At 41.5% G+C, this 25,667-nt stretch overlaps 1 protein-coding gene across 3 annotated transcripts in view; it reads right to left on the reverse strand.

The window, feature by feature from the left end:
• Positions 1 to 25,667, reverse strand: part of ANKH (ANKH inorganic pyrophosphate transport regulator) — a 97,333-nt gene that overhangs the window by 68,202 nt on the left and 3,464 nt on the right. Inside the window, exon 1 of one of the 3 annotated variants that reach the window (XM_030488443.2) lies at positions 5,782 to 6,871. The exons of the other annotated variants lie outside the window; for them this stretch is intronic. The gene's annotated coding sequence lies outside the window, so the exon portion shown is untranslated. Of the gene's footprint in view, positions 1 to 5,781; positions 6,872 to 25,667 lie in introns of those variants that run through there. 3 annotated transcript variants of the gene reach the window in all.

Raw genomic sequence — 25,667 nt, forward strand, 5'->3', positions numbered from 1 at the left:
GGGAGAATAGATGAATTTCCTTCCCTCGCTGCCAGTATTCACAAACTGTACCTTGCTTTAGTCTCCCTTGTTGGTAATTCTCACTGCTCTCCTCTGACACTGGATTAAGTATGAGTTGGGCACGATGTCTGAAAAGTAGACAGCAATTCAGTGACACAGCAAAAATTAAACTAAATTAAACTAAAATAAAATAAAATAAAAGCAGGAACCAAAATTGATCCGCTTGCACCAGCAGCTGAAATACAAATGATAATGGAAGAAAACAACAGCACCTTCGATGTAAGCTGTGCGGACTGTGGAGTTTATACCTAACGGTAGCTCCACCTACAAATAGCTACTGCTGTAATTTATTACATTACACCTTGCTTAACAGGAACATCCTTGGACAACAGCAGAGGAACGAATCAATCTTCCTTAGTCTGGCATTTCTGTGCAGCCAGATCACGGCTGTTGCCTAACCAAGACTTGTTACTGGGTACGTGATAAAGGAGGAGAAAAAATAAATGACAACAGCTGTCCCGGAGGAAAGAGCTGCACCTTTCAGCCAATCACTTCTGTATTCAATGTTATATGAAAGCCACAGAATAAGATGCTAGTGGTGGTAGTCACAACTAAAAGCTTTAGCATGATGTGGCACCAGGTCACTGATCTGAATCCTGAAAATCACAAGGCTAAGCATGATATAAACCAAATTAGGCCCCATATGCAAAAGAAGAGCTCTGTGCATAAGGACTGTTCTCCACCAGAAAGTGACATCTGCTTCTCTTAAATTTAATTTAAATGCTATTTTAATAGGTAGACATTGTAGCTCTTTCACTGCTGAAAAGAACACGTCTCAAATACAGGCCCACAGATAATAGAGATGTAATAGACAGAGATGTGCCTATTTGCAGGGATGTGCACATTCAGCCAGCAGCAGAAAGAAGCAGGTTATTAAAACCAAAGATCAGCAAGTGACAGTATCTTTCTGAAGGATGAGCTGTTTAACAGAGAAAAAACATGTTCCAGAGTTTTTAAGGACGTCTGAACTGCTGGAAGCGGGTCCTGTTTCTTGTCCAGCCATGGACTTGTATGACGTTGTCATATGACTTTTTGTATGATAGTGCCTTTGCAATGTGCATTGAGAATTAGAGTATTTAGAAACCACATAGTGGAAAACGCAGCAGTAGTATAGAAATAAAGAACACCCCATGCTGACCTTTACTGTGTGGATTTGATTTCTATATGCAAAAGCTGTGATTCTTGGAGAATTATAGGAGGCTTTGCACTGTGTCAGGAAGAATAAGGCATGTTCATGAGGAAAGACAACTGAGTGCAGTCTACAAACAAAAAGGTATGTGCAAGCCTCTGCATTATACAAGTTTAATGGAATTGGAGTTCGTAAAATCTGAATTATAAATTATTTTTATATATATTTTACAGAATAAAAGCAAACTAATGCTAAGCAGTATGAGAGATTTTACGCAAATAGGATGATCCTCCTTATGTGAGCCCCCATGTCCACTGCAGTGTCACTGCCAAAGACAGACGCAACCTCCCCACTGGACAAGTTATTCCACCAATGTCCCTCAGCACCAGCTTCTAACAAATGTTAGCAACTGTGAGAAGGAGTTGCTAGACTAGACGGACAACTGAATGGGCACTGATGCACGACTAGAGGGACACTGGCTGCTCTGGCGTCAGTAACATGCATTTACTCCTCATTCATACCATTTGAAATACTACTAACATACCTTAGAGGATATTTATCAATATCTAAGGTGTGCTTGGAGATAAGAGTCCTATGCACAAAATATGCACCTAAGTTTAAGGGAAGTAATCTGTCTTCTGTGATGGTGTTTAAAATAAGAAAATCTATATATGGAATGCTGGTCAAAACAATTGTGACAAGAAAAATGACAGGCCCAGATCATTCAGCATTTGCAGGGTTAAGGTTTTTGGTAAAAATTACATTAAGTCACACTCTTACATCAGAAACCTTCAGATATTTTCTGAGGTGCCCAATCAAGTCATTTCTGCAATATACATATAGGAATGAATAAATTGACGTCAAACAAATTGCACTAATTGATCTATTGTTTTTTAATGTATACTCGAGTTGACACTCCAGTTGGTGGTTTTCCTCAGTGCAATTACGAGAGAGAGGTTTTTTTCCAGAGAATGAGGTACTCAGCTGCTACAGGCTCACAACAGCAGGCAGCCTAAATCCCTCAGCTGATGCTAGGCTGGGGCATTTATTACCTTCCCAACCTTTTCTTTATTGCCATGCTGTTAAACCCAAGCATGGTGGGTTGTTCTCCTTCAGCAGGCAGGAGCACCAGGCTTGTTTTGGTCTCTCCTGAGAAGCTGGCTTCTCACCTCAGGGGTATTTCATCACTGAACAGCAGTAACCATCCCATCAAGTTATCTACCATTACTTTTGCTCATCTCCTCGTTCAGCTCCCAGTGTAAATCTTAAGTGATTTCCCATGGGAAGAGAAGGCGGCACACGAGTTAAAAATACTGCACGGATAAGTAGTCTAGTAAGTTCAAGACAAGGAACGAACTGATCAGAATACACTTAAAATAAGCCAGGAAGAAGAGACATAGAATCATTAAATCAACTAGGTTGGAAAAGACCTTTAAGATCATCAAGTCCATCTCACAGTCTCCGTGTCCCAAGAGCAAGGTCTTTACCAATGGATTATGTTTTGCTGCATTCCCTACAGGTAGAGCATGTGACAAGAAATCTCACAGTGAAGTGTTCTGTCTTGCTCAGTAGCTTTTCTGGCAAATTGTAATACTGTATATGAACAACCATTCCTCTTTTCCCTGAAATACAGGTTAAAACCCCCAGCACCAGTTGTGGAGATGCTGGAAGTTGCCAGGCCACATGGCCACGGGCACAGCCTCCACTGTGTCAGTCTCCCTGGCACTCCTCCTCTAACCCAGCCTCCACTTAAGCCAACGGAAACACTGCTTTGGCTTCAATCAATATTGGACCAGGTCCTCTATCACTGAGTGAACTTGTCTATTTTCTTCTGGAGCGTCTTCTGCATTTGCAGAAAAAGCGACTGCAATAAACCTAAATTAAGGTGGAAAAAATAACATATCTCACGGCCCATCAGGCTGCAGGCTACAGGAAGATGCCTCCCCCGGCACGGAAAAGGGAGGAGAAGCTGGCCCTCTGCACCCCTCGGCCCGCATGAGAGGTGGCCAAGCACAACAACTCAGCCTGTGCGGAGGAGGGAAGGAAAGGCCAGAGATGGAACACCATAATGTGGATGCTGTACTCAGTTTTGGTCCAAATCAAGTCACGGGGGGTGGGGGGGTGGTGGTGTTAAAGAGCAAGACCGGAAAAACACATCACAGAGCTATGCTGTGAAGAATTTGTACTAATTTTCTCCTAAATTGAGTGGACATGTAGTTAACCTATTCACATGGTCTCATGCTCCTATGATGATACTTCATTAAAACTTTTTTTAAAATCTTTTTGAAGTATTTTCATTAATAGAAATGTCAGAATGTTTCAGGTTCTCGGGAGAAGTTTATGACGTGTTATTATGCAGCTTTAGTAATTTAAATGCCAATGTAACAATTCAGGAATGGAAGAAGTACATTCCAGGAATGCTGCAGTGAATTAGTAATCATGTTCTGCTGATTATCCTCATGAATTCTACCCAGACTAGTAGAGTGAATGTTTTTCAACTAAGGAAAAGAAACTTGGGAATAGTATTAAGTTAACAAAAGTCAAATCAACAGTGGCCTTACCCCATTTCCAACAAGGTTCTGACTCTCTTTATCAATCATATAAATAATTGCAGACGTTCGGCATATGGAGCAAGAAAGCCAGACCAGGGCAAGAGCCACGTACCACCGTACATGTAAATAGGGGATCCCGTTACCAGGCACTGTCATTGCAATGTCAACACAAATACTGTTGTTAAGGGAAGGAGAACAGCCAGTGGGGCTGGAGAGGTAAGGCAGCTGGACAGAAGACAAGGTAGCAGAGCCATGTGTGACCTGGGCAGTTTGTGCATATGCCAAAAAGTATTTGAATGATGCATGGGACATGCTGCAAAACAGCATATGTTCATTTGGATGTGGTTTTCCTACCGACTGTCCCATTCACTCTCATTTCTCCTTTGACAACATTTGTTTCGAGAAAAGAATTTGTGGTTTGGAGGGGGTAATAAATACAGCATTGGCATAGATTTGAATGAGCAGATGCTGGGTTTCTTGCATAGCAGGCTGAAAGGTCAGATGCACAGTCATCAGGCAGTACCGATAAGAAAGCCTGAGAAAACAGGTACAAATAGAAAAGGAAATGTTAAAAGAGGAGTCCAGGATAACAGATGGTTACAATAATATAGAAAATGAATAAACAAAAGTTAGGAAGGAGACTAACAAGAGAGAGAGTATGCAGTAAAAGCGGTCAACTGCAATACAGACTAAATGAAAGAAAATGGTAAGAAGAAAGCAAAGGTTTTAAGCTTTGCCAGGGAGTAGTCACTGTAGATGATGAAATTAATTTCACAGAAATGGAACAGATGTCAATAGTGAATTCGAGCATTCATTAATGATCCGAAGAGATTAAAAAAGTCAGCTTTTGCAGATGAACAGTTCAGAGCACTGGCAGGCCAGCAGCTTGTCAGACAGCTGATACCCAAGGGCCATCAGAGAAATGTAAGAGTGGTAGGTGAAGGTGCTGAGGGAAGGTGACCAGAAGCACAGATGAGTAGGAAGTACAGTAGGAAAAGCTGCATGGAAATAGGAAAGATGACTTTAGGAAAACTCACTCTGGATCATGCTGGACAAAATATGCAATTTGGCATCCCAGGCTGTGACATAAGAACGCGCTCACCTGAGACTGGATCCATAAACCATGGCTGGTGCCTTTTGCTATTCTACCTCTGAGCCTCATTCAACCACACTTGATTGGTACCAAGTGCCTTCAAGCTTGACCATGAAATAATCTGCTGAGGCATGCACAAAGCTGCTTTGAAGTCAGTGGAGCACCACAAGCACCTGCTCATATGCATCGCGCCAGGACCAGACTGACACTGACCAGGACAGTATTACTTGCAGACTGCTTGTAAGACACTGCTCAAGCACATGGTGCATTTTGACTTTTTATTTTTAAATTACTATATGGTAAATCTAAATAATTTGTGAAGTTTATGGTTATTACATTTTGTGGAGAAAGTTGTGGACTTGATTCTCCTGTTAGAAGTATTTATGATACTTGGGAGTTAACGTGAGAAATGTCATGTAATTTATCAGATTACACAGCAGTACCACGAGGTTCTAGCTGAATATTGTTCTATTTCTATGATTGCAAGTGTTTTTCCTCACTTGAATGGAAATGTCCAGTGGTATTAAATCTGTTGGTGGCTTTAAGGCAGGAATCAAAACACCTCACAAATGAGAAAGCTTCCAGATTCTCGGAGCTGAAACACTTATGTTTATGCTGAATGGCCAAGGTTTCAGAGCCCTACAACTATACATAAAATTGCATAACCTTGCCTGACCAACACTAATTCAGCTGCAGGTTGTCCAAAGAGACAAAAGACAAACCACGATCTTATGAAAAGCAGCTTAAGCCAAGATGGAATAGGAATTAAGGTAAAATGGAAGGAAGAAATACTGTAGATAACATCTCTATCTCCTGAAACAAAATTTCACAAGAGGGAGTAGAGGAGATCATCCTTAAGTGATGTTAACACTGCCTAAGTCATGCCATGCTAATAACTAGTTTGTTAACTGTTGAGAATGACTTGCTATTTGAACATGTAGGTTTACATATTAACAAATACTAACTTAAAGTCTGACTCTGAAGTATCAGCCATCACTGATATCAGCATGCGAAAGAAAGAACAAATAAACAAATAAGCTTTCAAATTTGGATCTGCTTGCTGCTACCCCGGAGCTCCTCTGTGTCCCGTCAACTTCAGCGTCTCAAAATTTTTTATTAGATGGTGATCAGACTTATAAAGTTTCCAGAGTTTTATGCTTGCCAGAAAACTGAGTTTGGATGTGGACTTGTATATCTTTATTTTCCTTTGACCTGGGGTAACTTCAAGGGAGAACTTCCTTCCCTCTCTCCAATAGCTCTGAGACATATTTCTTTCACACAAATTCAGACTGCTAACATAGAACAAAGTAGAACTTTATGGTCCAAATGTCCAGTCAGAGCTATTCCTATTCCATATGTCTGCCTTTACATACACACGCATGCACAACCATGCGTATTTGCAGAAGCACTAGACTTTCCATTTTCTACGTATTTGCCAGTTGGTGGTTTGTAAGTGCAAGAGCAGATATGGCTAAGATACAGAACAGAGATTTTGCAATTTACGGTTGCATAAGAAATAAACAGAATTAGACAAAAGAAAAATTGTTGTCTGCATTTCCCAGCTTTGGAAATTTTTCCTTTTGATTGTTGTTTGCCAGAGAATTTGGGGGCATTTAAAGTATTTGGGGGCATTTAAAGTATTTGGGGACCTTCGCTGACATAGCTTTGCCTTCTGCATAATTTCTTCTCTTGAAAATAGCTGGCAAGATAAGTTCTTCCTGATAACCAAGGGTCATTGAGATTTAGTGACCTTCTATGGACACCGTTGCAACATCATTGCTTGCAACTGCAGCCAAATGTGGACTGCGGAGATCATTAAGATAGCAGGAGAGACTGGGCTTACAAACAAATGGAGCTTGCTGTACGATAAAGGTGCTTACACAGAGCTCATAATCTCTGAAATGCTGCTCACAAGTTGCACTGTCCCCAAACAGCCTCAAGTGAGAAATCCTTTCTCCAGTCCACAGAGGCCAGCACTCCTGCTTGCCCTCAGGAAAGCACAGAAACAGCAATGGTGCAACACTGTGTTTATCTGCCACAGTCGGCATCAGCAACGCAAACACCGATCTTTTTTTTGGTGTGGTGGGTAAAGGGGTAAGGGAGGTATTCTGACTTCACATATTACTTTATGATATATCTCTTTAGTCTGAGTGAGCTCCTAAGCAGTATCACCAGGTGCTGGATGATGGCTTCAGAGCTACCTCACTGTACCCTATTTGGTATGCCCGGTCTGTAGTGACCGCCACACTGGGATGCACAGCTCCCTGGCTCCATGGGAGGCTCCATGACCCCTGCCACCACAGGACAGTCAGGGCCCAGTGCCTGCCGCTGAGCTGCTGCACCCACAGCAGGAGATCTGTTCTCAAGGTGGTACATTTTCTCAGTTCACTTTTTTTCTTCAGTTCAAAAACACCGACTTGAATTTTGGCAAAGGGCAGTTCTCACTGCTTCAGTGAAAAAGCAGGAGGCTGGTGGTCACAAACCATTAAGTGAAACTTGAAGGGAAAAAGGAGGAAGCAAGACCCATCTCCTTGGGCACATTCCAAATACGTTATTTACATTCTGCCTTTTAAAGTCCACTTCTGCTGTCAGATACAGCCTCATCCTGCATGCAGCAGCCAGAAATACAAAATGGCCTAGAGTTCAAAGCAGGAAAAAATCAATGCACAGTTTTCATTTCATCACACATACACGACTGGCTGGATTTGTTCCCTTCTAACAGCCTGCAGCCCAAGGATCGTATTTATAAACTAATCCACATTTATTTTTAGGTCAGGTAAGTATTCGTTGAACAGGGAGGAGGAAATTGAGCAAAGTAGCAAGTGACTTGCATCACGCAACTCCACATATTAGACAGGACAGGTGAAATGGTGACAGCCACTAAGAGTGAAGGAAAATCTGAAAGCAGACTTAATTGTGACAGATGTTCAGCAGTGAACAGTAATTGTCATTGTATTTGTTCATAGCACTCCTGTCCCTAACTTTTACTTCCACAGCTGATGACCTAACAAATAAGCCAATTATTAAAGCAAAAAATAGTTTTAATCTAAGTTCTGGCTTGGTTAGCTGCACACTTATGCTGAAGTTGCCAGAGACAGCTTTGGGACCCAGGTGAGAGCCAGAGGGTCAGTGGTGTAAACATCCCTCGGTGGTTCCTGATGATGGTTGAAAAAGGGAAGGGAAGAAACTTAGGTGCTGTTTGAGTTAGAAGTCCTGAGATATGGTGAGGTGGGGAGGTGTTTTTTGTGGAAGGGGGGGAATTTCCTTAGGATTCTCTGAGGCATGTATTTTATGCATTTTTCATCTTAAAAGGTATTGACTGCAGAGCTACGAATTACGCCAGTGCTGACATCTAAGCTGCGACTACAGCAGCATCGCTGAGACCAGCAATACCCCAGTAAAGGAAGCAGTGAATAAGTAGCTGTTCAGTGTAACATCAGGTCAGCTCGGTATTTAGATAATTCATTACATGTTTCCAGAAGAAGCATGACTCAGATACATGTGATCAAGAGCATCTGCATAGAAATTGGAGGCAGATGTTTGCTAGCAGGCAAAGCGCTATGAGCTACATTCAAAAGGTGGGTCTTCAGGTTTCTGGAGGAAACAATCTTTTTTTGACTACTTCTGTAACAGCAAATAAGGGATTACAGTTACAGTGTCCTCTGAACTAGAAGGGGAATTTTTTCTTCCTCTTCCTGAGTATGCCTGTATATTTCTGCAGGTTATATCATCTCACCACCTGCAACTTTTTTTCTCTGATCTTTTTTTCTGACACATTATACAGCAAATGATGCTGCTTGCTCCCCACAGCTGTTGTATAGCCTTCCCGATTTTGAGCTGAGGTCTGTTCACTACCTGTTACCGAACTGGGTTAGGCTAATACTGTTTTCTGTTCCTGATACTAGTTTTATAAATATAATTGAGACAATACAATATTGAAAAATTGATTACTTATCCATCTTCAAAAAAGGCATGAAAAATAGCTTCAGAGCAGCCTTCCTCCTTTGTTTAACTATGTTAAGAACGGCTATAGTCAGCTGTATGTTTTGTTGATCTTCTCTAAGTAATATAAACATTTATCTGTATAGAAAATCATGGAAAATAGAATGATTCACATAAAGTAGTTCTCAATTTGGAGTTTCAAATAGAAACTATGCACTTGCCTGAATCACTGCCTTGAATTTCATTTTCATGGAGTTACATTATGGGAGATCAGCTTTATCTGAGCTTTATTCCCAGAAAACATTGCACACTTACGCATAGTGAGAATCAGGTTTTTGCTTTTTCAGGTCTGAGTTTGTTCTTCCCAGCAGACACTGTCCAGCTCCTCCAGTGGGCAAAAATTACTTCCAATGGAGGCATCACAGACCACACTCCTTTGGTAACCAGTGAAAGCCGAGGCAGTGGTTTCTTCATCTCTTCTGGGATCTCTTCTGCATCTTACTATAACGATACTAATGATTTCTTCACAGAAGTACCCTTCAGTTACAAATAAAGACCAGGCTATTGGAGCAGTAAAAGAAAAGAACATCCTTTGCCTCATTTTGTTAGTTTCATTAAAATCTGTGAGCTTTGGCTACTGCCTTCTACAATGGACATCCTTCAGCCTCATTAGGATTATCTGGTAATAATTCATAAGTAAAGATGCTTTTTCAGTCACTGCTGCTGTCTCTTCTTCTGTCAGTGAGGAGTGCCAGCTACTTTCATTGCTGACTTCTTGGTTTATGGCAAACAAGCCCCAGTGATACAGTTGGTATAAAACAAAGGTAATAATACAATAACAGGTGTTTCAACTACTAATTTCTCTATTCTTTTCTCTCCTCGTCTTCTGAAATACCACTAATATGAAATAAGCACTCAGCAGTGATTTCAGCTCTACATTACTGGAAGCAAAAGAAGCTGAATCATGTTATATGAATAAGCAGATACCGCTTACTTTTATAACTGCACTAACTTCTGACAGAAGATGTGGAATTGTTAGAGGCACTGGCTTTGATGTTACAAGAGAAATTGCAAAGGCACAGACAGTGTTTTCCTGTGTAGGTGAAAAACTGGTGGACCTTCATCTTAAATCCACATTGGTCTGACGGGTTAACAGACTGCTGTTTGAAGCCTTGCATTTGTTCCTCTCTCCTGATCTTTTCTCTTATTGTCTGAGTAAAGGGAGATTTGCTTATTGGCATACCCCAGGCTCTTGAGTTTTATTCTGCTTTTTACATAATAAGTTCTTTGTCTGGAAAGCAAAGCAATGTGATGACTATAGCTTTTGTTCCAAGGTCTGGGCTGAGTTTTGGGCCATTAAGACTCCTTCCAATTGTAAGATCTCATTCCCTCAGGCTTTTTATGTACTGGGTGATAAAAGAGTTGGAAAGCAAATTTATTGCCTCTTTTTCTTAAAGGCTTTCCTTTTCATCCTTGACAGTGGTAACGGGACCTTTACTGCTGATGCTATTGGGTTTCTCCTGAGTGTCGTATTCTTTGGTGTCATTAACAAGATAAGTTATCCTTTCCTAAATCTCCTCCTCCTGTTCACTTTCAAGGGTCATGTTTTTGCATGGCTTCAATGTTAATGTGGAGAAAGTTCCCACCGAGCATACAGAAACTCTACAGGCTGTCTTGGATTAGAAATGCACTTACTGGTCATGGATCTTCAGTTATCTTTTCTGTGGCTATCAGATATTACAGACAGCCAAAAACTTCCAGTGAGCGAAAAAGAACTGGAGACACTTTTATGTCATGTGATATTCCTTTCTTTTTCCTAGACCTCTGTCTCACCATTTTCAGTTTGGAAACCCACCACAGTGCCCAATATTCACTTTCCCAGTGAGGAAAATTTCTGATGACTTCACAGTTTCATAATGACATTGAGCAATGGCTGACATCTCTCAGCACAAGCTGCAGCAATTTCTATTTCCAGACTGTCTTTATTCTGCTTGGTTAAGAATGATACAGCAAATTTCTAATTCTACCAACAGTGAATAAAAAAGACCAGTCTTTTAAAAAGACTGTGGAAGGAAAAAAAATCAGTTCTCCACTTTCAAGGATATTGCTACCTAGCTATGGCTACAGGGAGCATAATGACTATTCAAGGAGTGAACGTATTCAGGGAAATGCGAAATCTGCACCCATTCCCCTATGCAATGAATAGCAATGAAGAGTGATCATTAGAGATGAAAAGGGAATAGATATGTTGCAAAAAGATTTCAACCTTTCAGAGTCTAGGATGCAAGTATAAAACAAACAGATTTGCCACTTTGTTTGTGGAAGAACGAACTCTGTCCTGACTTAAAAAAATATAAAGGTCAACAGCCTTTATAGAGGCCAAAGAATTCACCTCTCTGCATGTACAGCAGTGGCAGCGTGAGGTAAACTTTTTGCATCCCCCTGCCGCTGGCTGCCCCTCCTCAGCATGTCTGAACAAGGAGTAGGGCCAGATGACGGCTGTAGGTCAAAGCAGGTACAACACACCTCATGGTCTGGCCACTTGCTTCTGTCTGCTGTCAGCAGAGTAATTAGACCACGCTCAATCAGCGCCTGGACACCCGCACGTACATAGGGTAACTAAAATAAATGCAGAAGCCCCCAAGTCAAATAAAGCTCCCTCTTCCCTCAACCTCAACTCAGCCAGATGAAAATGCTTTATTTCTCAGACACAGAAGCAAGCATCTCACGTTTCAGCATTTGCTCTCCTTACAGGATGCATTGTTCTAGTCACATCATGAAAACATTTTAAAATCACATTTTTCATTAACTAGAGCAACACTAGTAGGGCTTCTTATTTGCTGCACTTATGCAGAGGCCAGCAAATGTAATGCCTGCACTTCTAAAATGCCACGCTTCTGAAGGTACTGCATGCATTTTATAAAACTTGTGATATCGGTTTTCTTTTAATATCTCATTGCTGTATTAATGGTTGCTTTGTTTTCAGCAGGACCAAAACAGTGTAATTCAAATGGATTGAAAGATACAGACTGAGACTTTTGAAGTGGCCAATGGGAGTTAAGCATTTCTCTCCTGTACACTCTTCTGGTACACTCAGCACAGTCTGGATGCTTCCCCCTCTGTCACACTTTTGGCACTCTTATTTTCACTAAGAATACACTACAGCAGCAATGTTTAAAAGGATCTTCAAATCACAATGCCAGCCTTCTATTTGGAATGCTGGGAGAAGACATAAGCAATGAGAAACCAGGAAGGTACTTCATATTTTGAGATCGACCTAAATCAGGGTCAATGACAATGACAAAGCAAACATTGACACTCAGCTTTGATTTATCATTAGCATGTGAAACAGCAAAAATGAACAGATAAGCTGTCCTGTGATCAGCGATAAAAGAGCATTGCCAAACCCTTCCAAATTTTGTTTAATGTGTTATCATTGAAAGCACTTCTTTATGAACCTGAATATACACTGTCTTCTCTCATTATATTTTTCCTCATTGGATTAAGCAACCTCTATCCCCAAGCTCATCATTCTCCTGTCCCATCCCCCACCCCCCACTCATTCTGCTGGAGCAGAAAATGAACAGAGCTTCATTTGTCTGCTGGTGCCAGCAGCAGCAGTGTCAGCCTCACAGAAGCAGTCACCCTGCCTCCGTGGCCCCCAGAGAGGAGACACATCGTGGTTTCAGGAATCGTGCACCCCAATGAACTGCCATTCTTTTGAGAGAACAGGGTCTCAAGTAAACAATGATTTTATTTATTTTTTATTTTTAAATATAAGAAAGAGAGATTCAAAAGCAAGGACAGAGCCTTGGACCACGTGGTTTAGGGCAAGGTGTCCCTGCCCATGGCAGGGGGGTTGGAACTAGATGATCTTAAGGTCCTTTCTAACCCTAACCATTCTATGATTCTATGATTCTATGTTCAAGGCCAGGTCGGACGGGACCTGGTCTAGTGGAAGATGTCCCTGCCCATGGCAGATGGGATGGAACTGGATGATCTTCAAGGTCCCTTCCAACCCAAACCATACTATGATTCCATGATTCCGTTTTAGAATGACAGCATATTCAGAGAGATTTTAAAAACTGCTATGAGAAGAGAAAGCATTCAAAACTAGAGCTTAAGCAGCAATAGCAGGTTCTCTTAGGTGACCACAGGACAGTAGCATAAGCTAAAGCCAGAGCATTTGCTTTCATGCACCTCCACGCAGGGTCTCCCATTCCTTTTTGTGCATATATAGATCATATATTGGAAATATATACACACATATACACAATATATACACATATATACAAAATAATAGTTGTCTGTACCAACTTCTGCGTTCTGTATTTCTTCTCATCACACAGGGAAGGGAAACAACTTCCCAGGGTATAGGCTTCAGTCCTTTGCTGCGCTCCAGGCACACATGCAATAGCATGTCATTCATTAACACAATCTCTAAAACAAGTAGTTCAGCTTTTCTGCTCTTGCTCTTTCCAGAGCCTCATTCTTCTGGTAGTCTGGAGACTTTCTCATTTCCAGCTTAAAAGCACTCACTGGCTGTTTACAGTCAGGTGTTGCTACCCAGTGTGCTCTTGTTTGCAGGTACGCTAACATCTTCCCTTATCTACTCACAGGGAACAACCTTATTCATTCTCTACCCATCTTTGCTGGGATACAGAAATCAACATCTTTCAGTTTCTCCTTCTCAGATAGGATGATACAAAAAAAAAAAAAAAAGGGCAAGAACCAATACCTGGGGTTTCTGTTGCCTAATCTGTAGAACAAGCTTGAATTGACCTTACGCATGTAGGGCCAGAACTGCACAAAGTATTCCAGGTGAAATCTCATTTGGGGCATATATTATCTCTACTGGGAGACAGGTCATCAGATAAATCCTGCAAGATCTCCTATCTTCTCATCTTTATGTCATTCTCATTTATCTCATATTCTTCTTTCCCCTCTCCCAAAGAGAACGGGAGCCCTTTGTGGTAATACTTCAGGCAGTTTACACTGCCTAGGTAGGGAAATACTCATTCATACTCCTTAGGAGATGATCCCGCTTTAGTAAATTTACAAGATTTGCAATCTGAACTCTTGAGAGTGCTAGGCAAGCTAAAAACTATCTACTACTGAAGCTGTTATTCCACTACTTGTTTATTCAGAATACCTTATCCAAGTTGCATGTTTTGATTCTTCCCATTATACAGTTGGCTTCCTTACTCTCCTCCATGCTTCTGCTTTATTTTTTAATTTGTTATCAACCTCTGCAGAAATGCTATCAGCAATTTCTGTAAGGCGGGGAGATTTTTAAGAAGAGTCTAAAGATCAATGTTGGTTCAGCAGAAGTTTAATTTAGAACATGTGATTCGTCTGACTCACACAGTGCTATTCACCCCTGATTTGAAACAAGCCTAGTAATTTAGTTATGACCTGGAAATGTCTGAAGCCAAATTATTTATAGCTTTTCAAAAAGTGTTTATAATGTGAAGTATGGTTCTAAACATCTCCAAAGTCCCTCAAGTGATGCACAGATTCAGAATGGACATGTCTCTGCCTGAAACCTACACTGAACACCTACTTCACAATACCCGGACCTCTCTCTCAATGCATTCATGCCTGTGTACAAATGACTGAGCTCGGCATGCTTCTGCCAGGTTTCCTCAAATGATTGAAAGAATACACCAAACAGCAGAACTGCTCTCTGATCCAAAAGAAGCTTTGCTGAGATTAGATTCCCTCAGCACTCCAACATCTTTATCTCTGGCCCTGCAGGTAAGAAAACATCAGTGGTCATTGCTACAGCAATGAGACCTATATGGCAGGATGAACAGGCATGTGAGGAATGCAGGCAATGTTATTCTCGTCTGTGATCCAGAAATTGGCTTTAAGGCTTAGTGAGAAAATAATCACCCTGACCTTCGTATGCAGCATCTTAAAAAACCCTGCCAGTGAGGGCAGCAGGCATTTACCACGTGCCAGCAGACACCAGCATGCAGGGAGAAAAACTTTACTGCTTCTCCGATACAGCATTGTGCTGAGCAGGAATTCAGAATAAGCCACCAGAGTCAGGATGAGCAGGAGCCTCAGGTCACCAGCAGTGGCAGAGCACTCATAGCCATGTCTCGGCAGCACTGAGAGAAAGTACCTGAACCAGACTGACCCAGAGCTGGCCCTGACATGGCGGGACATGAAAGGAGGATTATGGATAGCTGGGTAGCACGTTTCCTGGTACTGCAACTGCATGTCTGGAGGAAGGAGAGGAGGAGAGCACAGACACTTTGCTAGATAAAGTCTTGCAGCTTTGCACAGCTCACATTCTTCACGCAAAGCCTGGCTGCCTCACATGAGATAAACACCTGTGCATAAGCTTAACTCAGGCCTAAATTCAAAGCCCACAAACATCAAAAAGATTTCCAGTTAAGCATTTCTGTTGCTGAACCGGGCCTCTTGTTTGCTAGGAAGGAATCTGTCAGAGGCAGGCGGTGGATGCTGTGCAGTCATGATTACAGGGGGCTGCTTGCCTCCAAACAACAATGGGACGTGCTCTGGAGGCAGCCCCTGGAAAGGGACAGAAAAGGAAAAGTAGACAGGACAGAAAGGAAGCAGATATTTGAAGATTACAGACTTCTCTGGAAAGAAATAGGGCAGCAAATGGGTGGCAGGGTGAGAAGGAGGAGGCAGGAAAGAGGTTCAGGAGCTGTCCAGAGCCACAAACCACAGCAGTGCACGGGTGGCCCTAACCCAGAGCTGAACCCAAAAAATTCCCAGTTTCAAATAAATATGTATAAAGAGACAAAAAAAACAGGGTAAAAGATGATATATTGATGATGCTTGATCCTGTTGGGTTCAGCTTGGCAGGCTGCAAACATGAGACTGTTGGTTATCATGCTGCACCAGTGCACTGCCATGCACGGATTCAGTAGAAGGGAAAAAAAAGGACTGAATTGTGTGCAGCTCCCTATTTTTATATCCTATTTCCTTCTCAATAGGATGTTTTCTTTCTTTCACAAAGGAATCACAAAACAAAGGGGTATACGCAGAAGATTTGAGGTTATAGAATCTTATCTGGCCAAAACAGAAAGAAGTGTACAGGTATTTGATGTTAAATGCCATGAGACTATAGAGGCACTATTCTCTACAGAGACCAAATGAGGGATACTCATGCTTGTAGTGGCTTTTGAAACCAACTCCCAAAAACTGAAATAATAACCTCTTCCAAAACGGCTACTAATCCTTTTCTTTTGTAACCATTCCAAGCTGTCTGTGCATCCCTCACCCCTATGCTGTGTCAACAGCAAACTGAAACAGTGCTTAGGGTCCCCAGTGCTGTGAGTCTGTCAAGAGTAAAAAAAAACTCAAATATCGTTTGTTATTCTGGCTGCAGACATAAGCACTTCCCTGTCCAGCCGATTTGCTTATTTCTTGCCATAGTACTCCATACTCAGAGTTCTCAAGAGATAAGGCAAACTCATCCAGAAATCACCGTATTCATATCTAATGGTTTCAGGTGCTGCTACTATTCTTATCTGCTCTTGAAAAAAGGTCAAGGATATTAGTGAGTCATTTTTTCCTCCATTTATTTCTATAGTTCAGTGCAGGTTATCCTTTATCGCCATCTGCACGAGTATTGCTTTAACATTCTTCTTGGTGCTGGTCATAGAGAACCTGATGGCCTTCTCATTAAGCTAAATTTACATTGGCATGACTCCTTTGTCTACTTTAGACTTCCAGCAGGAAGAGGGAGGAAAAAAATATTTAGTTCATTATTCAGCAAGATATGAGTAATGAAATTATGGCCCTGCAGCCGCTTTGTCTGTAAGCATCTCAGTCTTTCTACTGTGGTGAAAAGCTTTCATGGCCCGAGACAGACATTTGCTGGACACTGGGACTTCTGGAATGTGCTTGTACTTCCAAAGCCAAAGTTGTCAGGCTTCTCCCTCTCAGGCAGCTTCGCTCTTGATCTAAACCCCTCTCTCTTACAACTCATTTCCCCTTTCCAATCAGTGGATGCACACAGAATACAACAGACTCCACATCTGCAGATTACTGCAAGCATCACCCAACCCTTGGAACTCAAGTCACAACTATGTAACTTAACATGAGGTTTTCCTGATGAAATCCTGAGGCAATGATTGTGCCTTTGCTAGCTATTTTCTCCTTAGTGATGCAACCACCCACAATGCGGTAGGAGCTTGCAGCTGACAAAAAAGGCCTGCTGTGATTTGGAAAAGCTAGCCCACAAGTATACTGGCCTTTTCCGGACAGCGATTCAAAGCTCACCAACAGGTCAAGCCTACAACATGAAAATGTCAAGCAGGCTACCTGGTGTGATTTCTCATAAATTCATTAAAGAGAGAAACATTGGCCTCCACACAGTATTAGCAGAAAAAAGAACACTACTTATATATTGGATCCAGAAGGCATTGCTGACGAAAACTCTTCCCAAGACTATTACAATGCTGGAGCATGTCCTAACCAGTAGACCGTTGACTGCATCTCAGAAAGCTCATATAAGAACAAGACTGTGAATGCTGAAAGGTCGTCATGCTTTCATGCTTTGAAATAAAACACTCCGAAGTAAAATGACTGCCCACAAGTATATAAAGAACAGTGGTGCAGGGATCAAGAGTGCTCTCAAGGTCACATTTTGAAAAGATGAAATCCATGTGCAAAACCATTGATTCAAAAATAAAACAGCATTTGCACATCCAACCACTATAATGCCATGTAACCAGAGGTGGCTCAAACTATAAGCAGTATCAGGTGCATGTGCAATTACCTAAGTAATTCCATGCACAACTCTTGTCCTAATTTCCTTAACCATTTGGCCTTGCATATAAACCAGTAAGCAATCAAGACAGTACTTTAGCCCCACTTGGTGTATAATTCTCCTATAAAGGTAGTCTGCTGCTCACAACACAACACATACACGTGCATGTGTATGTGTGTATTTGAGAAGTACTTAGAAAAAGCATTTACCTGTAGCAAACAGGCGGCTTTTTTGGATGACTACCTTTGGTGTCTTAAGGAGCTGAAAAATATTTTGTGGTTTGTACTTTCTTTCTCTTCTAAAGCAAATGCTTAAGATTGCAAAATCATTACGCCCCAACATAACCACAGGGGAAGCTGACAGAGCTGTCAAACTAAATTTGGAGCCCCACGTTACCAGTCGCTTTGTACTACTGAAGTGCAGAGAAAAATGACCAGAGATGTCCCCATGACTGTACAAAACCAAGGACAACTGGGGTTATTTTGAGAGGCTTCAAAAAAACTATCAGCAAGAGAGGGAAAAAATTAGAATTTAGTAAGTAGGATGATCCTAATACTCAGATCAGAACATTTATTCCCCACCACCACAAGCCATACAAATGGGGAAAACCTGCTACCCCTCCAAGTACATCACCCAGTATGTTCACTTCTGCTGGGCAGAGCTGGTAGCTGGTTTGAACTCATCTCCTTAGCTGTCCTCTTGGGCTCAGTGGGTTGCAAATAATTCTAACGCTCAAAGTCATCCGGAAACCTTTTCAAGTCTAAATCGTGTTTAACCAACCCCAATCTCGCTCATTGCTCCTGGCCACGTTCTCCTCCACAGCACTGACCTAGCTAGCCACATTTCCTTTCCTTCATGACCACGCTGCAGTTCTTACAACTGCAGTTATCAAATTCCCTTTTTTGTCCAAACTATAAATGCTTCACTTCTATAATCTTTCCTCTCACATAAATGACATTTTTCTCTCTCTCACCAAAACTGAAAATGTGAAGTGTCTTTCTGCTCTGTAATGCTACTATTAGTTTTCTTTTCAAATAGCCTAAATGCTCTTTAATTGGTAAGATGCTGACAGAGGAAATGGTAACGATGGACTTGTGCAAGAGTCTGTCTTTCACCTGCAGGATGGCAGATCTGAGATCTAAGGCTGCCAAGTTCCTGAAGCGTGTTGGTATGTTACACGAGGGAAAGCCTTTGCAATGAGGAGGGAGCTGCTGGAGGTGGATCAGAGCTACCTCACCTTAGCTGGCCATGGCTGCAGGAACAGGAGCTGCTGCTTGCTGACAGGGAGGTTACGAAAATAAGATACTGGTCACCCATCTGCAGCAGAATGAAGGAGAGGTAACATGGTGTTAGCAGAAAGTGAACAGGGAAAAGAGACCAATAAAATCTAAACATAAATCCTGTATTTTCAGGGAAGTAGATGTCAAACACCATCATTAAAAAAAACAGGGGAAGAACAGTGGGTGCCACGTGGTTGCCCCCTTTATACCTGCACACGCTGCCCACCTGACTCAACAAAGGAAAAATATCAGTCCTGGCTGGCATGTGGCAATACTTTCTTTGACCAGAGCAGATGAAAGCCATGCAGCCACACAGACCAAAGGTCAGCACCTGCAAGCTCAAGCATGGCCTGCACCTGACTTCATTCACTAATTGAAGTACAAAACATAGGTAATAAGGCCAGAAGACAGACCATCTCCCTGCCAAAAGCCTTTCAAATGTATTTGTTAGCAAGCATACTAGTCCGTGCTTTGGTGCCATCAGCTTTTCAGTCCCACAGAACTCTCTATCTTAGGGAATATTTACAAGGAGTTGCAGAGAGGTAACTGAAAAAAATGTAAAAACAAATATGCCGTCCAGCTTGTATGGACGAGAATGTTCTCTGCATCTCCACTGGAATTTTCTCTGCTCTGAAAATTGAAGAAGATTGGAAACAATTGCCTCGTCCATCCAGCAGCAATGCAGGAAAGCTTTCTGAAGCAAATCACTTGAAAATAACTTGCGTCTTGCAGTTCATTTGCCTCCCACGCTAAAAGCTGAACTCTTGCTGAACCACTGCATCAGTAAAGCAAACTGGGCATGCTGGGCAACAGTGGCCACCCTTTCTCCAGCAGCAATGCTCCTGCCAAATCAGAAACAGTAAATTTTTTACATCATCTTGTGAAAAATAATTAAATTGGCACTTGAGATTTCATGCCATTGTAGCACTTTTTAACAATCTGCTCTTAACTCTCCAGTATTTTTCCTTTGTCCTTTTCCAGAATGCTCTTGAAAAAGCTACAGAAATCAAGTGTGGTTTTGCAAATAACAATGCCGTACTACAGCTCTCTTTGGAGCCGAAAGCGTGTTTACACCTGAAATTATTCTTAGCTAATGCTTCATGCAGGCAATTTTATTCTGCACTACATCAGAAGGGGAACTAATCAAGAAAAACTGTATATGCAGACAAAATCTAAAGCAAAGCAGCAAAGTTCTGTGGAAAATCTGAAAGAGAAGCGATACCACAGAGGAGACAGAAGAACTGCAGAGCTTTGCTGTTTCAGACACTGAAGTTCATGGGTCATTTAGGTCTCTTGTTCTTATGGCAGCTCTTTTTTAATTCTCCAGCTAGTGGTCATCTGAAAAGGCAGCAACGGTGTCTAAAACTGTAGCTATAGCAATATAATGTCAGTAGGAAATCAAGCAAGCAGAAAGAAGCATAATCTCATGATCTAATTGCATATTAACACTCTGCTTCCCTCTCCCCAAAATCCACAGGTTTCCAAGTATAAATAGGATGAGGTACTACTAGCCAGTGAGATTAGCGACATTACAAATTTTCCATTTCTTTTTTAAGAAACACATGTTCTGATATAACATTTAAACTGGAGTTGAGCTCAGCAGTAATACATGTTATTTAAAAACATCACAGATTTCTGAAAGTAGCTACAAAGCAAAATCTGTTTGCAATTGCTCAGTTTTATGCACGGAGGTTTCTGCATGAGCTGGCAGATATATTTAAATTTGCTATTTATACAGCAACTTACATCCATGTTTTACAAACACGAAGGAATAAACTCTGTAACTGCCTTGTGAAACACACCACTATTTTAGAACTGACAACACTCGCACAAAGAGAGAGATAAATGCCTAAGTTCAAGACAGGCATATAGAGCATGTGTACTTTCAGAGCTGGAGCCTTGTGTATATACCTTCTTTGCATACAAAAAGTCACTTATCTTCAAATGGTCATAAGATCGGTCATGTCATATAAGCCACTGTATACAACTCAGTTCTCCATGCAGCAGTAAAATGAGCAAAGACTAAAAAGAAACCATTCAGACCAAATCAAATGCAAAAAGAAATAAGCTTTCCCGGTTTTGTGAAAACCCAACAAAAAGAAATCACAGAATCAACCAGGCTGGAAAAGGCCTTTGAGATCACCAAGTCCAACTGTTACCCCAGGACTGCCAATGAACAAGAAAATCCCTGAAACAAATCAAATAGTCAGTTCAACCTAAAAGTTTTACGTTGGGGATTTCTCTCCATGACACAGAATATGGTGGTTCAAAACCTTTTCACAATTTCAGTTCTGAGCCCATTTTTTTAAATTAGGCTTGGGTATTTTCATCTATCCTCCAGACGCTGTCTTAAGTCTACTAGATTTTCATTGGTGTAGGGAGGAGGACCCAATTCCCTTATGTCTGCAATAATCACCAGAAGTATTTGGCTGCCCCATGACCCTTTCTCAGTGAATATCCAGTGGTATTATGACTGCAGTATCTCCAGAGAAGGCCCTTCACACTGGATACTGGGACTCAGGACTGCCGAGAAAGGTGGTAAATGCACCACATCGGTTACCCTTCTGGTAGAGAGAATTGTTTCCACCTCACAGACCTCAAAGTTTTATTTTCCAGGAACCAGATTTGGGCAAATATCATCTGAACTCACAGTTTTGAGATGAATTAAGCTACTTCAGAAATAAGAAAGTGGCTGGTTGGTGCTGCACAGAGCTGTTTCTCCCTCCTTCCTTCCATTCCTTCCTGGAATAGGCTATCTCTGCAGCTACATAGATAGCCAACTACTTCAGACATGCTTAATGGGTATCACCAAATACAAAACTTGCTAGTTTTTAACAGTAAAAGTCTGGAGAAGTCCCTAGGGACTGACACAGCCATGTGTTGGGAGGTTGGAGGCAATGGGAGTGGGAAGCAGGGAACTGGGGGTTTTTGTGAAGGAAGGAGATGATGAAAAAAGAGAAGATACTGACAAATAAGGCATAACACAGATCATAGCTCTAAATTATGTATATTATACTGCAGCAACATGGAGCACTGCAGGGGACAGACACTTCATTTGTAGGTTCATTCTCATCATCTCCAGTATCATCTGAAATCTTGTGATAGCCCCACTGCTTTTCATAACCTGTTTACTTTGTACCTAATGTGCTACCAAATGCAAATATATATTGGTTTAGTTGCCGGGAGTACGTGTCTGTGTTACCTTTAAGAGCATCAGAGCTTTGTTGAGATCTGGCTTTTATCTGCAAATGTTTATGAGATCTTTGACTTCTTCCCAGATCTCAGCGTGCATCGCTTGCTGTGAAACTCCGACAAATGCTCTGCATGACTGGGGAATGCAATGCCTGGTATCTAACACCCACTACAACTAACACTGACATACAAGCCTAATTAGCCTGTTGGGTAGTCTCAGGAATTGCCTGTGTGGCCTACAGGCCACTTAGCACTAGCTTGAAACCCCCCAGTGCTTGGCAGGTGACTGTTCAGGAGTTAAGTCCGTAGGGTTCAGGCTGGCATGCAAAAGGAAGTAAAGCAGCATTGCTTAGAAGAAAGTCTCTGGAGTTAAGATGGAGGGACAAATTCTGAGAATTGCTACTTCTTCAACACAATTTCGTCTAAAATTAATTTAAAAATGCTGCGTAGTTCACATTTATTTTAAACAAACAGAGCATTTCCATCAGCACACCCTACTAATAATGTGGTTGTGGTAATAACACACCATCATGGCCTACACCAATTGTAAGACCTTGTTAGCTTTCTTGTTTATATGGCACTAAAGTCCTGCATGATTTAAGTGAGTCCCTGACCTCTCACAACCTCAATAACAGGCGCACTTTGCACTCATACATCACCTTTCATCTCGGAGTGCTTCTGACACGTGCAATTTCATTTCATCCCTGTGACACACAGGTAGGTGTGTAGGCACACTTCAAAGGAAGGGGAACTGTGCCACGGAAAGGTTACACAACTTGGCCCAAATCCCCGGGGAACAGCTGGGAATGTGAACTCTACCATTGCTTGTTCTGAATGTCCAGACAATAATACTTACCCCAAAAGTGAGCTTCACGAAGCATTAATCAAAATGTTTAAGCCCCTGCTAGGTTTGCAAATAGCATGGGCAGACAATAAGCTCACTAATACTTTTTGATACATTATTCATGACTTGTTCTTCTTTTCTGGCAACACTTAAAAACAAAACACAAACAGAAACTATTCAACTACAAGGAAAAAAAAATAAAACCAGTTTGCTTTTCAAGCAATTACTGCAAAATAATTTGGAATCCAAAACGTTTAGCCTTTACAGCTTGCCTGTTTGATCCCAACCACTACACTTTGCACAAGGTATGGCAATTTCTGTGCAGGACCAGGGCACCCGAGTGACCTCAGGAGAAGGTGGCAGCAGGACTCTGCTCGCTCGGTTTTAGTTTCCCAGGACCTGCAAGCTGCTGAACATGATGTCTGCATACGTAACAGTCATGTTGGCAAAAAAGCTGCCCAACCAACAGCTACTGACAGCAATTGAAACTAATGATCCAGGGCTGGCTATATGATAGCTAGAAAGGAAAAAAAAACCCTCCTACTGTTCCCGCTGGTAATTAAGGGACTACTGCAGACAGGGCCTGAGTTCAAAATATTGCTCCTGGCCTGGCCTTTGCCACCCTGTGAGCAGCAGAGAGAGTTACCAGCCACATTCACAAAATGTATTTAACGCTGCCTAGTGCAGATTCTGTGCTTCTGAGAAAGTTAGCGTACTAACGCACACCTCAGCTTGCCCCTCTTATAGCAATGCCAATGCAAATGTACACATACATTACGAATCAGCCCACCACAATATGTGAGTGGCTCTGAAACTGTATTAAAAGGAAAACTGATGTGGGTGGTGATGGATTTTTGAACGCACAGGGTAACAGTGGTATTATTCGTCAGTGAGTTGTTTGAGGTTGTGTCGCACGCTCCCATCTATCGCATGGGAGCAGTTTATTTATTTATTTCCAACCAAATACATACAACAACATTTTTCCACAGGAGCTGGGATTTTTAATGCCAACTCTGCTCTCCAGCAGCTGAGCTCTAAATAAAACACTTATTACTGTGAATCTCGGGTAACATGTTGAGAGCCGAATGCTCTCACCAGCAGAATGAAAGGGAGAATCTCTCTTCTGGTGGTAAGTGTTAAGCTCTTGGGATGAAAATGACTCTGTTGTGTATATTTGTGTGTGCATGCATATACCAGGAGATGAATAAATAAATGATGTGCAAACACACACATATAGACATATATTTATATGGAGAAGGAACATTCAGCCAAAATATTTGGGACTATTTTCCTGAAGGCCTTACACTAAGAAGAAAGCTTTGTAGTATTTTATTTCATAAAAGCTATGTAGTACTGTAAATAAATTGTAAGGGAAATTGGTTGCAGAAGGAAATCGTGGAAATAGATTAGAAATTGTTATATCCCTAATCTTCTGGTAATTTACCTGGTCATGCATCAGGACTACCTTTTGCAGGGGAAGGATCAGATATTTGTCTAAGAAGATTTTAAGAGGTGAACAGATGAGGTTAGCTCACCAGATTGGAGTAACTCTGTAATATAGCTTTGTCCTAAAGTGTTATTGGATTAGGGTCCAAGGGTCAACACGAGGCCCTTCACTGGCTGTAGGAGTTCTGGAAGTGACTGCAGGAGCTGAGTGTGTTAGTTACAAGGAGCACTGCTCCAGCATTTTTCACTTCCTACAAACTAAACAGAATTGCTACAGCAAGCATCTCATCTGGATCAATGGTGACAGTCACAAACTGTGTTCTACAAATATTCTCTAGCCTTACTGTAAATTTGCCTTGAAGTATCAAGAAACCTAGAGACCATCCCATACCAAGGAAATGGCAATTTCCCAATGATGTTTGCTGCTGAATAAAACTATTCCACACCTAGAGATGCCTCTCAAGGTGGAAAAAAAAAAAAAAAAAAAAGTGAGATTGTCTTTGTTTCTCACTTTTCAGTCTCAGGTACCTCATAGTATTAGGTTTTGCTTTGACCACTCTGCTTCCAAATACTCTCTCCACTCAAGATATGACAAATCAGAAGGGTTTATGATGATCTCAAGATCCTTTCCAACCCTAACTATGCTATGATTCTATGACTTACAGCATTTCTTAAACACTTCTTCCCTGGTCAAGCAAGCTCCCTTTTCTCCCTAATTGTTTTACAGTCATCTCTTACTTCTGACCTGTAGTTCTCTTGTCTCTTTTACAGTACCCAAAGCGGGTAACATTACTTCATGCAAATTTTACTTATCATTCTTAGAAATCTTCTTTATCTGCAGCATATGTTCACAGAAGGAGATATGGCAGCGTTTTCAGAGCTATCTGTTGGCACACCCCTTCTCCTACGTTGCTTCCATTCAGCCCTGTCATTAAAATTATTACAATCTTGTAGAGCAGAAAGGTGACTGGTTCAGCTAGTCAGTATATTTTCAGCCACACAAGTCCAGCAGTAATGCCCTACAAGTGTAAACAATGATTCCATGTATTATATACAGAAAAATAAAATCCCTGTCCTTTTGCCTGTAAGAGGATATCTTCAGACCTGGAGTAACTTTGTCCGTGCCTCAGTTTCCTGATTTCCATGTAGGTAAGTTGCCCACTAGGCTGGTACAAAAAGTATCTTTCCAGATTCCACTCCTGAGCTGGGATTTTCTGCAGGAGTCACCCTGCTTGCTAGATTTCTCCCTTTTCAATTAAGCACCTCCCCAGGCTTCCATCTGAGATAGGGAATAACCCCAGCTCTCCCAGAGGGCCAATCCTACGACTTGGCTATCAAATAAAACACATTATTTGAGATATTTTGTCCCTAATG

Source organism: Strigops habroptila, chromosome 1 (genome assembly GCF_004027225.2).
Source record: "Strigops habroptila isolate Jane chromosome 1, bStrHab1.2.pri, whole genome shotgun sequence".
Classification (NCBI taxonomy): domain Eukaryota; kingdom Metazoa; phylum Chordata; class Aves; order Psittaciformes; family Psittacidae; genus Strigops; species Strigops habroptila.